Genomic DNA, 20,549 nt, shown 5'->3' with positions numbered 1-20,549 from the left:
ACTTACAAATATTGAAAATGGGTTCAGTTCACGCCGATCGCCCTATTGTAAAATTTGAAAATAAATGATTATCCTGTAAATATTGTAAATAAATGTAATGGGGGATGAAGAGAGACTACCTCCTCCTGGTGTTCCCTGGAAACGACACAAAGTCGGCTCAATGACTCTTACAGGGTGTAAAAGATTCACTAATGAAGTCTGAAAAGTCATAGCTTTTCTAACAATCACAATCAGAATTTTTGTGTACAGAATGTGAGAAACAATGTCAGAGTAGACGATGAATACATCTTGTTTCAATACATAAATTGCACTCCTTAACGCTAATTGCTAGCAGGACTCACATTAGACCTCAGTACACTTCCCTGCGTGGTATGGGAAAATTGAGATTTATTTCGAAATAATTAAAGAAAAAAGTTGGCTCCTCTTAATATATGGTAAAAGGTTGCCACTCCTATCATAACAGATTTTGGGTGAGGGGTTCAAAGATGGAAAACATTTGCGGTTTCTATAGTTTCTGTAAAATAAATCGTTAAGTATGAGGTTGAGCGAAAATTATGCGCCTTGTCAGCTTAATCAGAACAAAAATTCCAATGTAGAAGGTCTTACGCCTAACTGTGCTGCAACTAATAGTTAACATGATATCGTGAGGGCAAAATCAGTTCCGATTTGTAATTTGACTAAGGCCACTCTTCCTTGCCCAAAACAATGATGAAATAATGTAACCTGGCTGTACTGGAGGAATGTGAATGTCCCTCGGCAGCTGGTGCGCCGGCGCAAGCCGAGCGCTCAGTCATACCAAGCGGCAGCAGGTAGTGGCCGAGCAGGTAGTGGCGCAGCATTTGCGACACACCCTGTGCCGGTCCCTCAGCATCCCCGATTTCCCACAAGTGTAGCCACATTCCAGTTTCTCACAAGTGTCGCTTCTCACAAGTGTTTACAACTCACCAGCAACAAACAATATACAGTGGCTACATTCCCATCAAGTTTTTCTGTAATATAGCGAAGGAACATCCAGTTTCTCGTGACCCTGTTACACGACGTCGTTCAAACACAGTGAGCTGTTGATAACGGCGTCTTTGTCGCCTTAAACGCATTCTTGACTAACATCAACTCACTGCGTTTTTATCTAACACAATTCGTTCATGGTGCTGGGATTGTTTTCCGTCTGTGTATTTATGTATTTATATTTGTATCATCTTGAGGACTTACTGATAAATGGCTGTAAAACCTTCACAGTGGAAAGAAAACTGAAGAAAATTCGGAGATTCTCATCTTTTAAGTAATCAGGGGTATGAAAGACATCAGTCTCAACAGCTCACAAATAATACCTTCGCGGGGCATAAGGATAAAATAATCTAGAGGTCTGCATCAGATAACAGAAAATACTATCGCAGATGATTTTCACTGTGTCTCACTGCAGCAGCCGCAACGAAGACCTCTATATTCACCAGTTTCTAATTGACTTTTCATCTATGGTTCGTTGAACACTAATCTTCCTTTCTTCCTTAGAACTTCCGTCTTTCCCATAAATGATACGGAGTGCTTAACGCACTGGACTGGTGTTTGGGAAGAGCAATGTTCAGATCCCTTCAAACGCTATTTTGATATATGTTTTCTGTGATTTCTCTAATCTGAATGCCAGGTTGGTTCCTTGAAAAGGGCACGGCATTCTTCTTTCCCGGTTCTTATCCAACTGGGAAAACGTCCCTTCTTTAATGACTTCGATCTCAGTGAGCCACTAAACCACAAGTGGCAGTCCTTCCAAGAGTTTCCTTGAATTTTCTTGGAACTAATAGAAGAAGCTGAACACAACACACACACACAGCAATGAAACGTTTACAAAACAAGCATAAATAGAAGATAATGAAACTTACAGAAAGAAAGACACAAAAAGACATTTACATTTTAAACAAGAAAACCACAAGAACACCAACACACATTCCATCCACGTTTAGTTAACCCAACAGAGCAGAACTAAACGAAAAAGAAAAAATGTTCCTGAAAAAAGGGTTGAAACACTGTCCCAATAGCAAAATAACCACCAATACATAGGAAATCTCATTGTAGAAACTGAACATATACTTACACGTGAAAAACAACAAAATAATTCTGAAATAAACATAGGACTGACAAGAGAACTAATAAAAAAGAAATAAAAGGCATAATAAAACAAACACAGCAGACTCACAATAAGGACAACCAAACAGAAGCAGCCACCATGAAAAGATCAAAACGAAAGTTAACAAACAACAACATATTAATAACAAGAGCAGATAAGGGAACTATACAAAAACTGAAGTCAGATTCAACTACACTATTCCAGGCAAACCTGAAACGAACACTGAAAAACATTAAACACACACTCACTGACAAACAGAAATACTGCGTAACACAGAAAAACTCACAAGCACCAACGTTCTGCAGTCAACCTAAGGTACATAAAGATGGAATGCCAGTGAGAGCTGCCGGCCGCGGTGGTCTCGCGGTTCTAGGCGCGCAGTCCGGAACCGTGCGACTGCTACGGTCGCAGGTTCGAATCCTGCCTCGGGCATGGATGTGTGTGATGTACTTAGGTTAGTTAGGTTTAAGTAGTTCTAAGTTCTAGGGGACTAATGACCACAACAGTTGAGTCCCATAGTGCTCAGAGCCATTTGAACCATTTTTTTAACCAGTGAGAACTGTTATCAATATCAAGAAAGCCCCAACATACCACATAGCCAAACACCTTCAAAAGTTAGTTACAAAATATTATAAAGTGGAAAACAACAGAACAGTGATAAAGACAGGAAACCTAATAGAACGCATACAAATCATACAGGTACCACACACAGCATCACTGATTTCAATCGATATAGAAAATATGTATACCTCCATCCCTATCACAGAAACAATAGAAATCATAGAACAAAATATCTCATCCCACAGCAACCTCATCACAGAAGCAATAAAAGAAACAACAAATTTGCTCAGACTGACAACTGAACAAGACTACTTTGTTCTAGAATGAATATTATCTACAAAGTGATGGACTGCCTATGGGATCCCCAGTATCAGGAACATTAGCAAACATTTTCATCAGTCATCTAGAAAATCAGATATTTAAAAATGGTTCAAATGGCTCTGAGCACTATGGGACTCAACTTCTGTGGTCATTAGTCCCCTAGAACTTAGAACTACTTAAACCTAACTAACCTAAGGACATCACATACAACCATGCCCGAGGCAGGATTCGAACCTGCGACGGTAGCAGCAGCGCGGTTCCGGTCTGAAGCGCCTAGAACCGCGAGACCACCGCGGCCGGCAAAAGATAACCACTAATGAAAGTTTCAAAATGGTATATTGGTGCAGATATGTGGATGACATTATTTGTCCAGTAGATGAGCCAAGTGAAAAAAAAATTGATAAACTCCTCTCGGAAATCAACAAAGCTCATTAGAAAGTAAATTTCACAATTGAAAAAGAAAATCAGATAAATTTTCTTGAATTTTCAAAAAAAAAAAAAACGGCAAACATACATTTCACATATTTAGAAAACCAACAGCCACAGACACAATAATACACTCTCTGTCTAACCATCTCCATAACCAGAAACTTCGAACACTAAAACATATGTTACATAAATTAAACAGAATCCCACTCAACAAGAGAAACTATGAAAAAGAAATGAGTACAATCATGCAAATAGTTGGGAACGATGGGTATGACACACACATAGTACACAGGCTCAATCAAAAAATAAAAACAGAAAGACAAAACCAATACAACATTTCCAGAATACAAGAGAACTTACAAGCTGAAAACTTACAAACACACACCATGACAACAACACACGGAAAAGAACCAGATGGTACACCACGACTTAAAAAACAACAGATCAGATACTTCAATAATTACTCTCGAAGGTTGGCAGTAACATTCGATCCCTGGCACTAACACCTGACAGTCGGCAACACAACCCAAAACATTGCAACAAAACATGTGTTCAGTTCCTAGTGCTGTGAAATGTGGGAAAAAACCGCAAACTGTCACTTATAAGAAGAGGAACAACACCAAAAATGCAACAGGAGCGAAATACGTAAAAAAAATCATCCACGCTACATGTAAGTACAGTTCAAAATATTACTACACAATACCAAAAACCAACCACCAGAACTGTTTATAACCTATAGGTACATTAACCAAAATGTAAACTAAATAGCATAAATATGTACAAATTCCAGGGCACTGAAGATGCCTTGCAGAAAATAAAGGCGAAACACGTATGGCACGAAAATTGTGTTTCATTCAGTTGTAGTCAGACGGTCCATAAAGTAAAAAATATCAGTATACCGTAATACTATGGGTAGGGGTTATACCTGACAATCGGGTTAAACTATTAATTGGATCGTTTTACCGACCCCCCGACACAGAAGATATAGTTGCTGAACAGTTCAAAGAAAACTTGAGTTTCATTTCAAGTAAGTACCCCACTCATACAATTATAGTCGGTGTCGACTTCAAACTACCCTCGCTATGCTGGAAAAATTCTACGTTTAAAGCCAGCGGCAGGCATAAAACGTCATCAGAAATTGTACTGAATGCTTTCTCAGAGAATTATTTTGAACAATTAGTTCATGAGCGCGCTCGAACGTAAATAGTTGCGAAAGCATACTTGACCTCTTAGCAACAAACAATCCTGGATATATATTGAGTATCGTGGCGAACTCAGGGATTAGCGACCACAAGGCAGTTGCTGCTGGGCTGAATACCGTAATACCTACAACCATCAACAAGAAACGCAAAGTAGATCTATTTAAAAAAGTTTATAAAAATGCTCTTGCCGCCTTTTTAAAAGACACTCTTCATTCCTTCCGATCTGATCATGTAAGTGTAGAACAATTGTGGAATTATTTAAGAGAGATAGTATCGACAGCAATTGAGAGATATGTACTACCTAAGTCAATAAGTAACGGTACTAGTCCCCCATGGTACACAAAACGGGTCAGATCGCTGTTGCAGTAACATTCCAAATTTAAAAGAACACAATATCTTCAAGACTGGCAAAGTTTTGCAGAAGTTCGAAATATAGCGAGGTGCTTTTTAATAATTTCTACTATGAAATTCTGTCTAGAAATGTGGCAGAAAACCCAAAGAGATTCCGGTCATACATAAAGCACACCAGTGGCAAGACGCAGTCAAAATCTTCACTGTGCACTAACAACGGTGAAGTCACTGGTGACAGTGCCGCTGAAGCAGAGTTATTAAACACGGTTTTCCGAAATTACTTCACCAAAGAAGACGAAGTAAATATTCCTGAATTCCAATTAAGAACAGCTGCCAAGATGAGGAACATAGAAGTAGATATCCCCGGTGTAACAAAGCAGCTTAAATCATTTAATAAACCCAAGGGCTCCTGTCCAGATTGTATACCGGTCAGGTTCCTCTCAGAGTATGATGATACAGTAGCTCCATATTTAGCAATTATATACAACTGCTCGCTCACAGAAAGATCCGTACCTAAAGGCTGGAAAATTGCTCAAGTCACACCAATACCCATAAAGGGAAGTAGGAGTAATCCGCTGAATTACAGGTCCATATCACTAACGTCGATTTGCAGTAGGATGTTGGAACATATACTGTATTCGCACATTGTGAAGTAGAGGAAAGGTGCCTATTATGCGATAGTTCCCTAATATGAGACACCCCAATTGTGTTCATGTTAGAAGTTGCACTCTGGTGGAGAATTTCTTAAATACGTCTATTGCGTGCCAGACGACGACACAGCGAGTAGGACGCCATAGTTGAGCCGGACACAGTACGTAGAGGCTGATACAAAATTGCTTGTGTTTGGAGTATTTGCGACGCCGGTGTTAACACAATATTTCAGCTTAAAGGTGAGTGGATATTACTGCACTCTTTTATTGTTGTTATTTATGACGGTATGACCTATAGTTACTGACAATTAGGTTCATTTTTCAACAAAGTTGTTAACAACTGCGTGATTCTTTGTGTAAGATGGCGAAATTCCTAATATGCGATAGTATGTGGATCCAAATATGCGACAGTGTCGCATATTACGATACCTATCGCATATTGAGGGAACATCATTCCCACACAAAGAACTCGATGTGTTAGGTAAAGCACGTGATAGCAATGTTCATATCGTATGTTTGCCACCTCACTCAACACATAAAATGTAGCCATTTGACGTCGGATTTATGGGGCCTTTGAAAACCTACTATGCCCAAAATATAGAAACGTGGTTGGCAAGTATCTCAGGTCGTGTTATCACCCCGTTATTAATAGTCAGGTTATTTGGGGCAGCTTACAACCGAGCAGCAGCAATGGAAGCACCTGTGAAGGCCTTCAGAAAAATAGCTGTCATCACATGCAACAGAAACATCTTTAGGGAACATGAATTTTCAATTCATCGATATGCTGACGCTTTTCAAGAAAGAGATACCAAAAACGAAAATGAAACTACTGATGGTGATGGTCAAGCTGTCAGCCTGGCAGACATCAGACCTCTCCCACACATCGCAAAACCACCTGGAGACAGTCAAATAAGTCAAACATCGCGTTCGTGCTCTGCTGCGTTACTAGCTTCAACTCCTTACGTGCAGCAATTGCAAGAATCTAAACAGAAGAAATCAGAGGCTCAAGCTAAGAAAGCAGCCAGAAAAAGAGTGGAAAATCTTGAAATCGTAGACCTAAAGCAGAAGAATCATCTAGTGACTCGGCATCCGATATCCATCTTGATGACAGGGGGGATTCAGACAGCAGTGATAACGATGACGCAGTGTGTCTGTTCTGTACTGGGCGCTTTTCTGAAGACAAACACGGGGAGAAATGAGCACAGTGCACGAAATGTTATCGCTGGGCTCATGAATATTGCGGTGTCACAGAAGACAATATTGTTTGCACACATATAAACCTAAGTAGTGTGAAATGAGTGAAGGATAAGAGAAATGAATGGACATATAGAAATTGTATATTCATATGTCATTATTCTGTAAGAAAATAATTAAAGCAAAATATTATTACTGTCTCATATTATTAAACCTTGATGTCATTTCTACGAAATGCCTTGTTTGTAAAGATTTAATAACTACTCTGAAAGATTGTTTATTATTGCAAATACGATAATTGTATGATAAAGTTAAATAATGCAAAATATTATTACCATCATTAAAAATACAATTGTAGTTACTTTTAGGTATTTCAAATAGGTTTACAAAAGCGTGTCTCATATTAGGCACCTTTCCTCTACCTCGAAGAAAACGTTTTATGAACACATAGTCATCACGGATTCAGAAAATATAGTTCTTGCGAAACACAACTAGCTCTTTACACTCATTAAGTAATGAGTGCTACCAACAGGGGATGTCAAATTAATTTAGTATTTTTAGGTTTCCAGAGGGCTTTCGACGCCGTTCCTCACAAGCGTCTGGAATGTCGCCTCAGTTGTGCGACTGGATTCGTGATTTCCTGTCAGAAAGGTCACAGTTCGCAATAATAGACGGAAAGTCATCGAGTAAAACACAAGTATTATCCGGCGTTCCCCAAATAAGTGTTATAGGCCCTCTAATGTTCCTGATCTATATCACCGACAAAGGAGACAATCTGAGTAGCCGTCTTAGATTGCTTGCAGATGATGCTGTCATTTACCCTCTTGTAAAGTCATCAGCTGACCAAAACGAATTGCCAAATTATTTAGATAAGATATCTGTATGGTGCAAAAAGTGGTAATTAACCCTGAATAAAGAAAAGTGTGGAGTTATTCACATGAGTACCGGTACTAAAAGAAGTCCACTAAATTTCGATTACGCAATAAGTCACACAAATGTGAAAGCTGTAAATTCAACCGAATACTTAGGGATTACAATTACAAATAACCTAAATTGGAATGATCATATAGATAATGTTGCGGGGATAGCAAAACAAAAACTGCGATTTATTGGCAGAACACTTAGAAGGTGCAACAGGTCACTTAAGAGACAGTTTAACCACGCTTGTCCGCTCTATTCTGGAGTATTGCTGTGCGATGTGGGATCTTCATAAGATGGGACTGATGGAAAGTCAGCTCATTTTGTATTATCGCGAAGTAGGGAGATAGTGCCACAGACATGATACGTAAATTGGAGTGGCAATCATTAAAACAAAGGCGTTTTTCGTTTTGACGGGGTCTCCTCATGAAATTTCAGTCACCAGTTTTCTCCTCCGATTGCGAAAACATTCTGTTGGTACCCACCTACACAGGGAGAAATGATCATCACGATAAAATAAGAGAAATCACGGGTTCGCATAGAAAAATTTATGTGCTTGTTTTTCCAGCGCGCCGTTCGAGAGTGGAAAGGCAGAGAGACAGCTTGAAGGTGGTTCATCGAATCCTCTACCAGGCACTTTATTGCGAATTGCAGAGTAATCACTTAGATGTGGATGTAGATCATGGAGGTTCTTAGCCAACTCCATTGTCAGACGCTGCAAGAGAGGTGTTCACCGTCATAGAGTGCATTACTGTTAAAGGTCAGAAGCCATACATTTCTAGAGCACTCAGCCAATATTGCTTCGCACTACCGTCCTTGCAAAAGGACCATGAAGGTGAAATCAGAGAGATGCGATCTCATGTGGCGACTTATTAGCAATCGATCTTCTCAAGGATCACTCAGTACTGGAATAGGAAAAGGAAGAATGGACGGGGGTACACTAAGTACACTCTGACCAGATTAACTCAATACGCCGAAACTAGCCTTCCTATATACCAAGCGGGCTTCGAGGAGGTAGGAATTGTTGCGATTAAGTGCTGTCCCTCACATGCTATATTAAGGAAGGCTTCCAAAGCGAGATGAAAATGGCTTGGTTTTCGTAGGTCTTACATCTACTTATGATACACTGTGGATCGAGGAGCTACTGCTTACGCTAACTAGAATCATCAAATGGAAATTGACTTATACATTACTCAACGTTAAAGACAGGAAAATCAAGGCTCCACTACGTGGCATGAACAGCAAGAGCATCGATCTAAATAATGGCCTGCCACATGGTTTGGCACTAGCAACCATTCTTGCCAGACACAAAACCACGTTAACCTTTGCATGCGGACGACCTGGCCATCGCATATGAATGTAAAAATTTTTACGATCTCGACAAAATATTGAATTCAGACATGGAAGTACTGAACACCCACTACTCCAAGTGGCAACTACTTTCAATCCCTAACAAAACCACAAATACCGTAATGCAAAAACTGCAAACCCTCTATGAATGGAGATCACAATCTAACGTATAGCTCACATCTAGAAAATACAAGACAGAAACTAAAAGCCCGTAAACTGTCTGGAATGATATGGGATTGTGGAGCGAGCACACTGAGGACGTCAGCTCTAGCTATTGTCTGCAGCGTCGCTGGACAGTGTTCGGCAGTCTGGATGAGGGGTGCACAAGTAATTAAATTGGACATCCAACTGAAGGAGACAATGCGGATAATCTGTGGAACATACAGGGGCACCCTATCTGCCTACCTCCCCGTCCTAGCAAACATAAATTATCCTGAAATTAGGCTATCACAGCTAGCCAAAAGGCCATACAGAAAAACCCTAGAAGCCGGAGAACTCTATATACACCAAGACGTAGCACCTGTAAACAAATTTAAATACAGGTCACTTTAATAGAAAATCGGCGTAGAATGCAAGGCTTCGACTCGAAGACAGTTTTGGAAGGAATGTGAGCTGTAAATGCTAGTAAGAACCGGAACTTGGCGGACAACCCCAAGAAGATCTATGGAGTCAGCCTCTCGAGGAAGCTGTGGACAATTTTGAACCGTGTCGTGACGATTATTGGTAAGTATAAGTAACTATTGAAGAAACGGGGACTATTGGACATCCCTAAATGTTAGTGCATGGAAATCCAATCATTGGACCATTTATTCATATGTGACGTGCATGGCTGTGAGGATCAGCTGAAGGACATGTATTGACTACCCAGTTCCTCAAGAATATACGTAATATTGAATTATAAGAATGTATGTAGAGAATATTATAATTCGCGAGGTGCCAGGGAGGAGAGGTCGGTTGTTTACCTGATTTCTTATAAGTCTGTATCAGAAAGGCAAGTACACTCTACCCTCCTTCCCCCCTCCCCTTGAGCACCAATTTAACTATCACGAAGTGGATAATAATTAATGCTACAAGAAACGGTGTCATAATTTATTTTGGTGACAAAATGATGAATTAATGTCTCCCAAAAATGTATGGTACAGGGACAGTATATTAAACGTGGTACCATAACTTCTGAAAGGATAGTCAGGCTGAATATCACTACGAGATTTCAGTGCAACGAAAAACCAGTCACAGTTGTAAATTTCACATTTTTTATTTACTCGATGAGTAGTTTCTGGGCGGGACCCATTTTCATATCAACCTAAAACATAGTACAATTGATATTTCCGGAAAAGCAAAAACACCATGTCAAAATGTATATGTATTATGAAGTGCATACGAAGAGTTACAGCGCATACAAATATCTGTTGCTGATCTACAATAATTCCAGGAAGCTGGAAGTTCGTAACAACCCACACAGATAATTAAATAATTCTGTAATATAATCGACCAAAATAGATAATTTAGAATGAGCTGTAAGTAAAGTCAAACAGGGAGCTAGTATGTAACTATCGTTCCCTGCTTTCTATTTTGAACAGGGTGGAATTTCAAATGGACTAAAAACTCTACAGTAATTGAGTAAGATTACTCATCTACAATTTCTCACATCCAAAAATCCCTGGTGTGGCCACAATGCGATGGTGCATGTAGCTGAGAGCGTCAGCATTAATGAACGAGTCCCTATTTTGCACGTGCTGCGAATACTTTATCAAAATTTAAAGTCGGGTCGTGGGTAGACAGCTATCAGTTCTGGGTTGTTTTGCAGGCTCCGTTACGAGCTGCAGCCGCATGCATTCGGAAGATAACTCCGGGCTACCGTGACCGTAATCACTTCTATGTCGACAGGGAGACGTTACGACCTCTCTGGTGGCCCAGATAAAACTCTCCGACCCCTCTCTCTCTGGCGGCCCAGATGAGAAACCTCGGAAAACTCTGCTCTGCTCATCAGCTCACAACTCCGGAACATTATCGCTCCTCGGTCCTCCACTTTCGTGTTCTTCCAATCGTGGCTGTGCGCGGGATCATACGCCAATCATTTCCGTACTGCATGCCGCGCACAACCCCTCCAAATACACAACACAAAACCCAGCTCCAAAGGAGAGACCTGCAGCGAAATTTGTGCGGCGCTCTATGACGTCAGCACGAACCACCTCCAGTCCTCCATTCATCTCGCTCCTTTTTTGCAGATCGTGTGAGGACAGAGGCGTGAAAAATTGCATTCGAGAGCTGCAAAACAGCGTCTACGTGTGGCACCTATGTGTCGGGCACCCTACAGTGTTAAACATCAATTTCTGAGAGCTTCACCCTCACAATGCATATGCCTGACGCGAGACGGCGATCAGTACGCCGTACTCAGCAATGGAACTATTCTACGAGGCGTCAGCCAATAGTTCCAAACTTCTGCCGGACCGCTGGCCTCTGCATTCCGGCTGTTACGTAGGCGCCAACCGTTCCCGAGGGGTCGCCTCTGGCGCCACACCGCTATTGTCACCGACCAGCCGCCTTCTGGGAGCTCTCTAGCCAGATCTCACGTGACTCTCTCGACTGCACTGCTCCTCGCAGAGCGGCCACACTCACAGGTTCAATAGAAAAGTACAGAAAAGAGACCAGAGCAAACGCCCTATTCAATCGGAGCAAATGCAGTTAGAGCTCTCAGTAACCGGTCACACATTATTCCATAACCTTAATCGACCCGCTCCCCACTATAACGTTTCGAGTGAGTGATAAAAATGTAAAAAATGGAAGAGGACAAGCCAACAAGGGCTTTGCATCTTTCTAACACAGTGCAGGGTCATAAGGACATCGTATTAATACATTGTGTGATGAGTGTCTTTGTAAATGCCGAATGAGCAAGTAAATATCAGGCGCTTGGTGTTAGTAGCAGTAGTGTAGTGATAGTAGTAGTATTAGTAGGTGGAGGAGGAGGAGGAGAAGGAGAAGGAGGGCGATGAGGAAGAGCAGGAGATTTATTCATCCATGGATCTGTCTTGCAAGGGTATTGGACAAGTTATGGTAGTAAAGATTAAGAACAAACGAAATATCTATTCATGTAAACAGGCGTTTACATACTTAAAGATCTACTCTGACAACGATCGCATAGTGGTCTCATAGTCAGAAACACCCTGAATTTGCCAAAAGTAATTTAGGGAAACCACAGAAAACCTAAAGCACAATGACTGGTGGGGAACTGTCGCCTCTGCATTCCTGATACGAGGTCAGGTTATTGGAAACAACCCAACTCCATTTGCTGTGTCACTTGTTTATGATACTGTTTTGTAAAGTCACATAAAAAGCTAGTGCTACACTGCGCAGTCATTTGTCAGTACAGACCACCATTCACATTACACACACGTTATTTCATAATGTAACACAATACACACAGTCAGCTGACATCAGTATCATTTGAAGCGATGAATTGTTTCCATTTTGTGTATTGAAACATTCTATTTATTTGACTGAAAAACCGAGACAATATCTCGCTGTAATGTGTGGTATGTTGAGCTCCAGAGAGGATAACATCCAATACAGAGTTTTCGAGAACAGTTTTCAAAAAGAAAAAAAAAACTTCCCTATAGTGGAAAAGTATGGTACATTATGACATGGATGTTTTATTATTATTATTCTTTATTTTTGTTACACTTCTTTTGTCATACCATTACTCTGTCTTATTTACACAGTTCTTCAATGTGTAGAATGTGTTGCTCAGCTGGCACTTTTTAACTGTTTGTTTAATAAATTGGTTTCAGTTCTATCTTTAATCTTCTTTGGCATTTTACTGTACAGATATGTTCACTGGAAGAAAATGCTGCTTTGAGTTTTATGTTTATTCTTTAGCTTTAATTGCAAATTTAGTGCTGATCTTGTTTCTTGGTCAAGGATAGAATTGTTTTTGCACTAATTATCAAGTCTACTTGTAATGTGCATAACGGATTGTTTAATGTCAAGAATAGAATTGTTTTTGCACTAATTATCAAGTCTACTTGTAATGTGCATAACGGATTGTTAAATGCACTCATATGATATAGTTAAAATTCCGCTTGTTTTGAACAGCTCCTTACAAGGAGCTCAATTACTATTTTTGATTATTTTTCATACAACCATTTTCTATAGTCATATAACTGTATTCATAATTTGTGCATTTATTATGGGCAGTCATCAAGATTAGTGCATCTAACCATGTTGTTGTTGTTGTGGTCTTCAGTCCTGAGACTGGTTTGATGCAGCTCTCCATGCTACTCTATCACGTGCAAGCTTCTTCATCTCCCAGAACCCACTGCAACCTACATCCTTCTGAATCTGCTTAGTGTAGTTATCTCTTGGTCTCCCTCTACGATTTTTACCCTCTACGCTGCCCTCCAATACTAAACTGGTGATCCCTTGATGCCTTAGAACATGTCCTACCAACCGATCCCTTCTTCTGGTCAAGTTGTGCCACAAACTTCTCTTCTCCCCAATCCTATTCAATACCTCCTCATTAGTTATGTGATCTACCCATCTAATCTTCAGCATTCTTCTGTTGCATCACATTTCGAAAGCTTCTATTCTCTTCTTGTCCAAACTATTTATCGTCCATGTTTCACTTCCATACATGGCTACACTCCATACAAATACTTTCAGAAATGACTTCCTGACCCTTAAATCTAGACTCGATGTTAACAAATTTCTCTTCTTCAGAAACGCTTTCCTTGCCATTGCCAGTCTACATTTTATATCCTCTCTACTTCGACAATCATCAGTTATTTTGCTCCCCAAATAGCAAAGCTCCTTTACTACTTTAAGTGTCTCATTTCCTAATCTAATTCCCTCAGCATCACCCGACTTCATTTGACTACATTCCATTATCCTCGTTTTGCTCTTGTTGATGTTCATCCTATATCCTACTTTCAAGACACTATCCATTCGGTTCAACTGCTCTTCCAAGTCCTTTGCTGTCTCTGACAGAATTACAATGTCATCGGCGAACCTCAAAGTTTTTATTTCTTCTCCATGGATTTTAATACCCACTCCAAACTTTTCTTTTGTTTCCTTTACTGCTTGCTCAATATACAGATTGAATAACATAAGGGAGAGACTACAACCCTGTCTCACTCCCTTCCCAACCACTGCTTCCCTTTCATGTCCCTCGACTCTTATAACTGCCATCTGGTTTCTGTACAAATTGCAAATAGCCTGTCGCTCCCTATATTTTACCCCTGCCACCTTCAGAATTTGAAAGAGAGTATTCCAGTCAACATTGTCAAAAGCTTTCTCTAAGTCTACAAATGCTAGAAACGTAGGTTTGTCCTTCCTTAATCTAGCTTCTAAGATAAGTCGTAGGGTCAGTATTGCCTCACGTGTTCCAACATTTCTACGAAATCCAAACTGATCTTCCTCGAGGTCGGCTTCTACTAGTTTTTCCCATTCGTCTGTAAAGAATTCGCGTTAGTATTTTGCAGCTGTGACTTATTAAACTGATAGTTCGCATCAAACCATAGGTAGTGCCAATGATGAAGAAAAAGAAGAAAAGTTACTTTCTAAAGGAAGTACTAGTGGTGTCAATTTCTGAGACTAAGTTGCTTGAAATTTCTTAATATACCACATCAAAGGTAATATAAGGTTCTTTAAACTTTTAAACTACTCTAAGTATTTATTATTTCAGTTCTCATCATCGGCTACAGAAAGATGATATATTTCCTCATGGAGACTTTCAGCTACAATTTGATATTTTGTACTTTATTTATATGAAGATCAGTGAGGGTCTCAGAAATCTACATGCAGTCTTCAGCATTTCTTGATCCATTTTCAGAATATGATTGATCTGTCTTTTTTTTGTCTATATTATTGCAAATGAATGTGTGTCATAACTTCATTTAATTCCTCACCTGTTTGGTAAACGAGTCTTTAACTTTTCACTGCTGTTACAGTTTTCCACAAAATTTTGATGTAATATCTTACATGCAGGTTTCATGCACTATCCCGAAGACTGCATCATGCTATACATGATGTACAAACTTATGTCATAAGCACCATCAAATCTTCTGGAGTGTAGAAGCCTTTGATTTTATTATTTGAGAATGCAGAAACGTTTTCATAGTATGCTATTGTTAGCACATAATTTGTAACATTGAAGTTGACTTTCATGATGTATTATGCTATACAGTTTTTATATCGTTTTGTATTATGCAAAATTTCAACCTTTGAGTGCCTCTTTAATCTCAAACTCATATTTCTGTTCCCCAATATATATCTGACCAATTGTTGTTTTGTTGCCATAAGTGATCTAATGTATAGATATTCGTAAATTATATCAAATTAATTGATTAATCACTGGCTCTCAACTTTCATTTTCAGTTATTAGGTTTCAAGTAAAGTTATGAAGCACAATCTTTCATTTACATATTTGCAATCGTGTATAAGGTCTTCAAGATTTGCTATCACAAAAGAAAAATGGTTTACAATTGATTGTATGTATGCACAAGAGTATTTCTGTTCTTCTGATAACTAACCCAAGTGATATTTACAATCATCCTCAAAGTACTTGACTTTTTGAAATTTATTTTATTTAAATCACAGTCATTGTGGATATAATGCACCATTCCCTCAGGTCTATCTAGAGAAATAATAAAATAACAATTTTTAAAAAAATAAGGTATACTTTCAAACTTGATACCAATAGCCATCAACACACACTACTGATACTGTTTGAAGAGCATCATATACAAGTATGATACTTTGGTATTGTGCATTTCAATTTATCAATGAGATTTACACATATCATTGCTTGATAGTAGAAAATTCTTCAGATATGATGATTAACTATTCTTCTCTTTCTTATACACAACTCTTTGCTGGTGATTCTGTTTATGTTGATGGTAGTGGCACTCATTCACTCTGTCATGCTGTTGACTTGTGGCTATATTTTAGGAATGGTCCATTACTGCCACTAAGAGGAAGAAATTTTCACTGTTGATATTCAATCATGTTTCAAATACACTCTTCACAGTTAGGACTTTGAATTATTACTTCTGACCCTGTGTACATATCAGTACTTATAACATTCATTATGTTTTGCTTAGTTTGAGTTTTCAGTATTTTGACTGGTGAAATGCCAAAGTTGTAATCATTCTGTAAGAATCAAGGATGTAGTCAGGATTTTTTCAAAAGGGGAGGGGGGGGGGAGTCTGATCTCTTAAACAGGACCTTCACAGGTTTTTTTCATTTATTCTGAAAACAATTTTTTTTAATTTTATGTATATAATTTGCGTTTAGGAGGCCTTTGTCCAGATAGAATTTGGTCAACACAGTTATGCAACATAGGTTTTTTTTTAAAGAAAGGTATATATATGCTCATCAGTATGTAATAAATACCCAAATCCACAATTAAATATATCTTTACTTCACAATATGATAACTTCATTGCCAAACGAATTGTGATTCTAATGTAATGTATTGCCACTTTGCTATCAAAACACAAATCACTCTTCTAATATAAGGTTCATCATCATCGCCTGTATTACAGAAGCAGTGTGCTAACGGGAGGGGCTATCCATGTTGGCTGGATAAAATTTCAGTTATTTTAAACAAATTAATACGAATTCGTGCCGTGTTACTGCAAGAGGCAGCCTCCGGATTTACTCGTGCATGTTTGCATATTTTGACCTTAAAGGAAATAAATTCAAGCATAGTCTATATTTTGATTTTTTTATACTTAATATGACATCTTTTATATAATATTACACTACTGTGCATAATAGCGCATTTATTAATTTTAATTCATAAATTATGGCATTTCCATGAAGAATGGTAAAACATTTTTTTTGAGAATGTTCTCAGAGTTTTCACCAAGCAGAGATATAACCTCGCTACTTTGGAGTAGTGTATTTTGACAAACCACTAAGGAGCAGTCATGCTCTCATCTCCCTTCACCTTCCAAGATTACTTTACATTATTCTTCTTCCAGTTTCGATTTGAACTAAGAAAGTAACCAGGAATGAACGAACGTGATCTTCTTGGGACAACGTGCTTATTACCAACAGAGCTGTTAGAATAAACGGTTCTGATACTGTTGAGTTCGACAGAGAAGCTAGAACAATTTTTAGTCGCTTGAAAGCAAAGGGTTTGGAATTATTCAGTCAAATTACGTCAATGAAGTACTCATTTGTCACTCCTTGCGTTGGAGAAAGATCATTCTTCACAGTTAAACGCGTCACCCTAAATGAGGAGAATTTGGATTATTATTCAGCAGCAGAGGGAAAGGCGAAGATGCCCCTGTTTAAAAGATTCTGACTGAGAAGTGGGGTATCAGCTGCCTCGTTCTACCTCCCTTAGCATCTTTAAAAAATTTCCCAAATATTTTCGTATGCCAACACATTCGCGCTCTTTTTTTAACATGCAACTCACTTCTATCTCCTCCGAGCTTTTGTATCTGAAAGACACTCACACCCACTAGTGCATTGCTCAACGGTCGCTCATACCAGTCCATTCCCACTTGCCCATTCCCCTCACTCATTTAGCCTAACTTATTGTGATTATCTCTTCGTGCCTTTCTGTCACTGTTTCTCGTCTCACAGCCAGTCTCCTTTTTTCTGTCCTACTACTACTGTCTCCTTGCACTATCACTGTCACCTTCTTTCTCTCGCTTACGGCTACTATCTCATTTATTTATTCCCACTGCTACTGTCTCTTCTCACTGTTATCATCTCTCTCTTCCTCGTTGTCTTGGTCCTAGACTCCGTCTCTCGTTACCTCTGTTTTTTATTCACCTCCACTTCCTTCGACCCTTTAATCCTCTCCCACCTTCTCTTTCTCCTTCACTCTTTTCCTAGCACCGTTCTGTCACTGTCCACTATGTTCCACTACCACTGTGTCCCTCTCTGTTTCCCACGCAGCTATCACCTCCTTCACTCTTTCTGTACCACAACTACTATCTACTTTTCTGCCTTTCCCACTGGCACTATCTCCTTCTCTCAGTATAAAAAAAAGCGCGAATATGTTCGCATACCAGACTTTTAGGAAAAATTTTAAAGATTCGGAGGAAGATAGAATGAGGCAGCTGGCATCCAAAATTTGCAGTATGAGTATTTTAAAGATTAGGATATCCGCCTTTTTTGGGATCTGGTAGGCTCGCTTTTCCGTTGGTTTCCTTCTTCTCTGCGCAACATCAGGACATGTCACTCATATGAAAATAACTTCACAGGTCAGTAAAATTTCGATAGTTTACTTAAGTGAAATGTAAATAACGCAAAACTAATTTTATACCTCAGACCCGATTTTACGTGCACAAAAATTTTGCATTGCTTCACTACCACATTATTCTGATGATAGCGGAGACACTTTACAGCACATTTCTCCGTGCTACGTTACTTTATAAACTACGTTTTCGTCTCTCCCCCAATTTTATGTAAGTATTTTGCGTCTACAATTACGGAAGCTTTGAACCTCTGTGTCTCGGAAACGGATAAAGATATCAAGAAACTTTTACGTGCATATGTTTCGTGTGTATGCGAGGTAACTTTGAACCATTGTATCTCAGCAAGGATATAGATACCAACAAAAGTTTCAGTGTTGTTCGAGATTTCAGTGTTGTTAGGAATATCAAGAAAATTACAGCCATTTTCTTTGCATAGACGTCTTCGAATCCGTAGCACCTTTTTGAAACAAAAAATGGTAAAAAATCGTTTTTGTGGTTTTCTAAGGAACACCCTATGAACTACAGGTGCTTCCATAAGCCCCTTAATGCTCATCGTAGACAACATCAAATCTAAAAAGAACCAACCTATGTGCTCCTTTGCCTAAGCAAGAGCAAGTGTGTAATATTCATATTTTGACCCTGTAGTGTAGGTTAGTGACACTAAGACGATCCTTATGTTGGGTATTCAAAAGATCCTTGGCCCAACGGCTATCCTAAGAGCTTGACCCTACCGTCCTATCACCAAAAGAACCCAAGGTATGAGCCACGAAGAATCCGGTTTCTATGCGTGGCGTTTAGGAACATATTAGGTAGCGCATGCTTGTCGTGTTCTGACATGGGTGGGAGAGGGAGAAAAGGGGTTACTGATCAGTCTGTGCACCCAAGCGGTACAGAGCAGAAGGCAGGACAATTCACAGTGAAGGCATTTGATTGTTTTCTTCTATCTGAGCCAACACTGGTAGAGGCATTTACTAGAAACGCAGGTGGTGAAACTTGGTAGGGAACTCGTTTTGGAGACTCTTGGACAAACAGGGTTGAAATAGTTGTTTATTCCCGACAGGACTAACTAATACACTGGAGGCTAGTTATAGGGTTATAAAAAGCATCAATAACACTGTTATAACAGCAAAAGCCAGTGCAGATGTCCCAGGAGTTGATGCTAACCACAGTAGCAAACACTAGCAGCATTTTAAGGCAACAACTTAGTTGCAAAACAAAATATACTGAATGTGAAACTGTTCACTGAGGCAATCCAAGTGAGAGAGCAGACTTACGCGGAACCTAGGACCGAGGCTGGAGTCGACGGACGCGGATTCGACACCCAGATCGTCTGACTGAGAACTCCGCCAAAATGAGGAATCTAGGGGTTTAAAGAGTCGCGTGGGGGCACTGTTTTTCCCACTTAAGCCACCCAGCCAATCCCGCAGGTCTCTTGCAGGCGCCTGCTAATCAAGGTTTTGTCAGGTCCCCTCTATTGCTCCTAAGGCGAGGACGTTAATGCAGTTGGACTAAGTAAGTCCGTATTTGGTATCATCATTGATCAGCTGAAAGCTAAACGTAACTGCTCTACCAAATAACGCTTGCAACACTATTCTTATACGTCATTTAGCCCCGCCCCTCGGGCTCCCCAGAGTAGGGACTGCTAGGTCAACAGTCTTTTGGCGTTTTCACACACTCTAACCTTTGTGAGCTTACTGACGTTGCTGCTCTCAGGGCTGGTATGAAACTGGCTTTATCGCTAATACGTGCCTGTTGGTTACAACGTTCTACGGTGGCAAACTACCACAGCCTCTAGACGACACATGAAGTTACATGTTTATTCCTTGAAGAAAATTATCGCCCTGGGACCGCGTCTGGTGGCGTCTGCATCTTCTCAAGGCTCTCCCCTTACGGTTTACTTCATGAAACAGTATCTATCCTAGTTTCGTCTACGCTGAGCATCGTCTCTGCTTCCGCGTCTTGGAGCGCCTGTCCTCCTTTCTCAAGATAACACTACAGTAGCAATGAATAATCAACATTTTACATGCTGTCTTCTGAATACCGATTTATCGTGTGGTTTCTAGTGCTGGGAATCTTCGAAGAGATATTCTGTTCGCCTTTATGCTCATTGAGGCATCATCTTCAAGAGAACTGGAATCTGTCAGGAAAGAAAGAAATTCGGAAGGAATTGATCTTGGCCTATAGCAAGCTACCATCACCTGCATGCACCGAAATTGAAAATGAGAAACCACAGAAACCCGTTC

Source organism: Schistocerca gregaria, chromosome 1, assembly GCF_023897955.1.
Source record: "Schistocerca gregaria isolate iqSchGreg1 chromosome 1, iqSchGreg1.2, whole genome shotgun sequence".
In the NCBI taxonomy this organism is placed as follows: Eukaryota; Metazoa; Arthropoda; class Insecta; order Orthoptera; family Acrididae; genus Schistocerca; species Schistocerca gregaria.
Note: the sequence above shows the minus strand (reverse complement) of the source record.